Below are 7,751 nucleotides of genomic sequence, written 5' to 3' on the forward strand. Positions count from 1 at the left end.
CCCCGCACGCTGCTCCTCCCCGTGACGCACATCTCACCTGCAAGAAGCCGAGAGAGACGGTGTGGGCTGCCACCAACCCTGCCCAAAGGCTGGTGACCCACGGGATGGAAACGCCGTGGCTGCCCCGGGCAGTGGGAAGCCCAGCTTCTCTTGCCAGCCTTGCTCCACGCCTTTCTAAAGCTTTATTTCTCACTGAAGTCACTGTGGAGTGGCTGCTGTCCCTGCCCACGGAGCCTCTGAGCAGGGCCTGCACGGTCATCCTGCCATGGATGGGATTTTGTAAGCATGGTGTCTTTAGGAAAAGGCTGAATGAACACAGCCATTGTCTTGTGAGGGAAGGACCAAAGAGCATGTTTATGTCTAGTAGAGTTCAGGCACCAGAGAATCCTGCTGCGACCAGGAGGCAAACTCAGGCTCTGAATGAGGCAGGAGGTCACTTAGGGCCTGCCTCTCTTTCCCCTCTTATCTTTTCACACTCTTTGCCTTTACTTCACAGCAAAACCATAACTTGTATCCAATCATTCACATCTAAAGACCACTTTCAGGATGTAAGAACAACCCTTTACACTTCCCCTACAGCAGCCGAGTTCACTTCACAAGCAAGAGGGCATCTGCCTTTGTTAGGAATTCCCCTCCTTCCTTCAATCTGCTTGGGACACTTGGCAAAGGAAGGAGTGCCTAAGCAATGCAGTGAATCAATACTACCACTGTCCCTGCCTTTTCCAAATGATCTAGAACTTAATGAGCTGGAAACTCATCAGTCTTCTCCAAACTGCATAAAGCAAACCCCACCAGGCCTGCAGCATCCCCATTTGCCTTCCACCACACCGCAGCAGAAAGTGTGATTTGGCTTTTGTCCTGTTATTGAGCTGATTGTTCATCTTTTCAAAGCCATTTCAGTTTTCAACACTGGAAAGTTGTGCTGCTTTTCCCAAAGAAGCTTGTCAAATGATGAAATGGCAAGACTTTTCAGAGTTATTCCCACAAGACCAGAAGCATCAGGGCTGTTTCTTCTGTAGGTGTTTCAAGGAGTCTCCTGGAAAAAAAACTAGTGAGCCACCAAGAAAAAGACTATTTCAGGCAACAAGCAGCGATATACAGAAAAGCTGTGAACACAGAGGGCTGTTTTACACATGTAAATGCCCACTACTGAGCTGGACAGTCTGAGCATTCACACACAGTCATATTCCAAAGACTTTGAGGACCAAGTTCCCTTTGCAGACTTGGGTCTCAAGACAAAGAGGCTCAGATCTGGGTCATTTTTTCTGGTTCACGGATCATTGAAATACTGTTTTGCAAAAGCAGAAAGAAGAGTAACAAACTGAGATGCTTGAACCTGTTGTTGACTGCTAGTGGGAAGTTTTCCCAACCCTATGGACACTAAGTGGGCTCAGAAAACATTCCTAGTAGGCCACAACAGATAAAAATCACCCAGAATGCCCAAACAGTAGATTGTATTACTATAGCCAAAGCAAAATTGTCTTAACCAGAGTTGACAAGAGCTTGATCTTTACTGTTGAAGCTAGAACCTAAATTCTATATAATTATGCTTAACAAAGGGCAAAACCTCCAGCTGACCACTGCATCAGTGTGGGGAGTTTATTCCTCAGCCTCTGTGGCTGGCAGAGCTCAGACTTTGCAGCTCTAACAAAGTCATTGAACCAGCTTATGGCCATTACACCTAAGCAAGACAATACATGAGGCTAAAACCACACAGAGACAGTGCTGCCCACAACCAGCAGTGCCCAAAAACCCATTAGCATGGCATGAAACCAGGACAGTGAGCTGTAATTCAGCTTTCAGTTCAGAAAGGAGCAGTGCATGCCCAGAGGAGAGGCTCAAACACACGGTACCTATGTGCACTGGGCCGTGCCATGCTCATCTGGTTTTTTCCCAGGATTGCAATTATTAATACAGAGTGTGTGCATGAGAGAGATGGGGCAGATTTTATTAACACAGCTAATTAAAAAGTTGCTAATTTGAAAGTTTTCAAAGAGCCATGTGAAAGCAGCAGGAAGTGAAGGACACTTTCCTCATCTTTGTATTTCCAGCATTGCCCTTTCTGAAGGAGGATTTGTGTAGAACTTGCAAAAATGAGGGAGAAAAGCATTGTGAGTGATGAGACACCGTGACCACGCTCTCGTCATGGAGCTGAAACCCTTCAGTGGGCTGCCTGCCACCCTGCAAGCAATGAGGAGCCATTTATTCTATGTAACTTTACAGTAGGATGGCATTCCAGGGCTTACTGGTTTGTACGGGTGTGTCCTTGCCAGGAGCTGCACTTCCCCAACACACCTAACAGTTCTTTGGAGTTTATATAAAACAAACAAACAAAGCTCTAATATTGTGATGCTTCTGTGTCCAGAAGCTTCTACAAATGTCTTTGTGGCTTGCTGGAAGAGACTACCTGCAGACAGAGGAAGAGCTTAGCCCATGGCTCCAACACAGGTACCTTAATGCTCTGGTTTTTTTCCCCATGACAACTTCATTGTTCTCTCAAGCATTTCAAAGAGACATAAACCAGCAAAAAGACAGGGATCCTGAAACCCTCAGGAAGCATTGCTGGTGTGGTGATAAGAGATTGGATTCCACACCTCCCCTCAGGGTGATGTGATTTGTCCCAAAGCGGGATGTTATCTGCTGAGTGAGCATGGCTGCTATATTTAGTGCTCAGATGTTCCTGGAATCTCAGATCACGGCGCTTCTCCCTCCACCTCGCAGCTCCTCTGTGAGGATTTGGTCTGAAGCAAGCAGAGACAGCTCAGATGTTTGTGACACTTCCCGGGGCACTGACGTGGTTGGAACGCTGGCGTCACGCTGCCTGCCCACCTCATCATGGTGTGGGGCTCAAACAGAAGTGTCTGCAGGGAATAATCCAGCTATTTCAGTCAAGCAAACCAGCTGTATGTTGCAGATCTGCTGTTTCTCTTACTGATATGTTCAGCTCTGAAGCATTTTTCCTAAGCATTGCATCAGGAGCAGTCTGGGCTCACCCACGGTGGAGGAGACATAAAAATGGGGTGAGATGCACGTCTGCACCAACAGAAACCCTGTCTGACTGGAAGAGTGGGGAAAATATCAGCCTATGCTAAAGAAATATGTGATCCAAGAAGCTCCAGCTATGGAAATGGGGATTTGAATGAGGATTTCATTTTCCTTTGCTTTTAAGGAACTGTAAAACACACGTGATGTTGTTTCCTACACCATTGCCAAGGTATTTACTTGCAATGGCTTGTGACTGTTACAAGATAGGATGTGTGAAATCCAGCCACAAAGAGATATTGGAGGACTCTGCATGGAAAATGATCCTCAGTAAGAAGACTGACTAGACCTTTCCTCCAAGGACCACAAGAGAGCTCTTCACTAAACAAGCTGACACCACACTGCCTTTCTTTATCAGGGAAATACAGTACAAAGGTGCCGGGGTGGAGGTGGTTTCATTGCACTGGAAGTGTCTCAAAGTGCAGAGACCAAATCTGGGCTGGGCACTGCTGGGGAGTGACTCATTAGATCTACCAGGGACACCTTCACAGGCTCAGAATTGCTCTCTGGAGGTGCTTTTTTCTCCCTAATGATTACAGATGGCCCTTGAAGCTGCCAGCCCCAAGAAACATTCCTCCTGTGGGTAGTGACTCTCATCCAAGGCACAGCAGGTACCCTGCCTGCCTGGGAAATTGCTGACCTCCACCTCCCAGGACAGCCATGGCACTAAGCAAAGGTGTCAGACTGTTTTCCTCCTCTGCTTTCCTTATTTTGGCATCATGACAGACATTTGTCTTCCTACAAGCAAATGAGACAGAGGATGGAGCCACGGAGTGGAAAGCCTGGCTCCAGCACAACGGCTGGCTGCTGTCCAGATGCTTTCATCCTTGACTCCTGCTTCTGTGAAGAGGGAAAATCAAAACACTTTACCTTGATAGCTTCTTAGAAAGGAGCTACTTTTGACAACTAATTTGGATATTAAATGTCTGAATACCCTACATGTATCTAAGCTGCCAGTTCAGGCAATTGGGGTTGCATTTCTAAAGCAAGAAATCTTGCAACAGTGTCACTCAGAGCTTTGGCACAACGAGGCCACAGTGACTCCCTGCTGACATTTATACACAGCAAAATGTTTCCCTACCCCAGTGGCATCCCCAGATAAAAAGCAGCAGAGATGGTTGTGCACTGCTTTATTGCAAGTGCAATGAAGGGCAACATTTCACTGGAGACAAGAGGAGGATTTAGGCTTTGCTACAAGCTGGAAAAAAAACATTTAGTTCTATTTCTCCCTGAGTATTGCAGAGGGGAGAGAAGGAACAGCAGAGAGGTTTCCTGATGCAAGCACAGATGTACTGCCATTGGCAGGAGGAGACACTGGGAGCAGAGGAGGAAGGAGAGCTGGTGTGGCTCTGGCTGGGGAGCTGCCAGGCTGGCATCCCCTTCCCAGGCAGCAGACAGGCTTGTGGAGCACAGCAGATGATAAAAGCAGGAACTCTGAGGTTGGTTGGGCTGTGGTTTTACAAAGGCCATCAGTGGTTGGCATCAGGCAGGAGTTCCCTTAGCAGCTGGCACCATCGCTCCGTGCGCTCCCGATGCGCTGCAGCCCGCAGCAGCCTGAGCACACCTGGGCATGGGCTGCAGCACATCCCCCTTTCTCCTTGAGTTCTGTAAGTGGGGATGGGAGAGAGGGGCAAGGAGAGTCTGCCTGGGTCATCTGCATGAATAAAAGAGGAAGTTTTCCCCTTACTTCTAGAAGATTTTTAGCAAATGCTAGACATGATGTAAGAGGGCTGTTGCTGCTGAAGGCTTGCTCAACTGCCTGCCCTGCAAATCCCAGCGTTGGCTCTTTGAGAATGCTGGTGTCACTGAAGCTTTTTGTTTGCTTCCTTTTTCTTCAGGGAAAACAGAGGCTACAGCAGTAACTGGTCATCAATTCACAGCTGCTCCCATCGTTAGACTCTGGATTAATACAAGAGAATCCAGCTCAGAAAAAGCAAAAACTATTATGCCTAGGCAATCACATAAAGCTCTGTCTCATATCCATAGATACTGCCCTTTCCTCCTCTAAAAGCTGAAAGCAAAGGACAACTCCCAGGCAAAGACTGTGGGTACAAAGAGCACTCAGAGTTGCACCTCGTGTCAGGGCTACTAACGGTGGAAGTGCTTACTGCAGTGACAGCCTGGTGTGGGGAGCTGCCAGAGAGAAATTATTCACCGTTGGTGTCATCCCACAAACACTGTTTGCATGGTAGACCGTGGTCAACATGGAAACAGTCACTCAGCTTCTCAGTCAGCACAGAAGATCATCTGGAGGAGTGTTAATGCTAAAATATATGCCCTTTGATTTTTTTCCACTACTGTTTCCCCTTTGAATCTGATAAAGGGGTGACTTTCATCCATGTAACAGACATTGACGGCCTCCCAGGCTGCAGGGAACGTAAGAGGGAACACAGGATAGAGCCTGCAGTGTCACTAAAAGCCATCCAAGGTTTGGCCTGGTGCTAGATAAAACAGAGAGCTGGAGATCAGGCAGGGATTATGGCTCTAAGTGTTGCTGTCTGTCAATGGGAAGAAGCCAGGGAAGGGAGTCAGCATCTTCTATAGAGGCAAGATACAAGATCTACTACTGGGACAGGGAATGGGGAAAACTCACTTTTGGTACTGCTGGATGCACAGGGTCTTGTGCTTCCTCCTGCTCTAAGAGCCTAAATTCATAAAAACCATTTTGCGCAGATCAGCATCATCTTCCTGGGTCACAACCTTTCAAACCATCCAAGCAGAGAAATAAGATTTATTCAGTTACAGCATCTGCTGACAAACATGCTCATACCTTACCCTCCAGCGCCTTTGCAGCCCTCACTGCCTGAGGAACAGCAAATGGACAACCTGCTGCTTACAGCCAGGGCTGGGGGGATGGAGGCTTTAAATATTAACCTTCCTGTGAAGCTGAAAGCACTGAAGTGGATCTCTGCACGCACCAGCCCACCCCAGATCCAGCTTTGTCAGACGTAGTGCTCAACAATTAATCCCACTCAGGCTCCTCAGTGGAGCAGAGCAGAGGCAGTGGTGTGGCTGCACACAGGGGTGGGGACCATGGCTCCTGCCTAGGTGCACATCTCATTTCTGCTGGATGTTTTGATTCCTTATCTTCGAGTCATCTGCAGTTTGTTTACTGAGCTCGGGGGTAGGGACTGACTGCCACGGCATGTTCCGCAGGCAGAGCCCACAATGCTGCTGCTGCTGGAAGCTGAACCAACATCTTGTCACTTAAGTGTGCATGGAAACACAAGGGGAGAAAGCAGAGAAAAGAAATTCAGTGCTACCTTAGAGCCAGGCACAAATAAAACACTGCTGAAGAACCTTGAGAAACTGTCTGTATCCTTCTTATTCAATTAATTTAGTAATTTGTATTTCACACACTGAAAACACTTCAGCTTGGGTGGAAAGCACAGTCAAGCAGAGCATTAGGTGGGCTGGCCACAACTTACTTGATGCTAGTACCTTTTTGTTTAGAGCAAAAAAGCAGCAGCTCTTCATGAGCACAGCCTCCTGTCCTATTTCCAGCCCTCAACAGGCACTCTGCACTTGGTAGCCACTCCTCCAGCACTTTGCCCTGCAGCTGCTGTATAGCTTCAGTCAGAGCAGCTGCCCTGCAGGAACTGTTCTGCTAAGGCCAGCTCTGAAGGCAGCTCCTGCTGTCTGTTTGAGCAGAGCTCTGCTCCACTCCGGGCCCTTCCGTCAGTTATTGTGAAATCAGCGAGTTACTTTAACAGGAAGGAAGAGGCTCGAAACCCCAACCTATATTCAGCACTATGTGCAATGAGGTGTTTGTTAAATCAAGAGCTTTGTGAAAGTGAAGACTCTTCCAGTTGCTCACTAAAACTCTCTGACATGCCCCTTCCCTGCCCTGCCTTCAGCTTCTCCCACCACTGTCAGTCACCAGCCCCAGCAGTGCTGTGAAGTTACCAGCATCTACGAGCACCTGCTGCACACACCACCACCACACCATCACCAAACTACATCTAATGACAGCTGTAGTCAACAAGAGCTTAACTAGAAGCTTAGGTGAACCTTGATGCAATTACACTTGTATTACTGGGCTTAAAAGGAACAAACAAACATGTCCTGTTAAGAGGAGTTGTAGGTGGTGTTAGCTTTCCTCTCAGGTGCCTGAATGCACCTCAGGAAATGAGATGCAAGAAAAAAAGAAGGTTTTGAAAAGACTCTATTTGTAGAGATTCAGAGTCCAACAGAAGGCCAGTCAAATCCAAGGGAAGTTGTGGAAAATGAAACATCTCAGGCCTATAAAAACTGACAAGGAGAAATCAACGTTTTGCTGCAAGATGTTGCTTCATATTGCAGCCACCTGCAAAACAGCCAGTGATCCATTTCTAGAGGAGGCAGAGGTGGCTAATTCAGAAAACAGCTAAAAAAAAGGATTAAATCTAACTGTGCAAGAAGGAGATCCATAATTTATACAGAGGCTTCCCACTTAGGCCAGAACACTCACGGGTGCCATCAATATTTCAAACACCGAGTACCAAAATTGTCGTCAAATGCAAGTCAGTGATTTCCTTTTGCCTCTCTCCTGGAGAGAAAGGACTCAGCCTGAGCAAGGATCTGCATGAGCCCTTTTAGCTAAGTGCTTGCCTGAGACCAGAGACTAAACTCTATTACATATTTTATTTGAAACACAAGATGCAGCAGGAACAAAACAGTCAGTTGTCTGCCCCTAAGCAGGATGAATTGGAACAAAACCATTCCAGCAT

The sequence above is a fragment of the Colius striatus genome, chromosome 18, assembly GCF_028858725.1.
Source record: "Colius striatus isolate bColStr4 chromosome 18, bColStr4.1.hap1, whole genome shotgun sequence".
NCBI classification, from domain to species: Eukaryota; Metazoa; Chordata; class Aves; order Coliiformes; family Coliidae; genus Colius; species Colius striatus.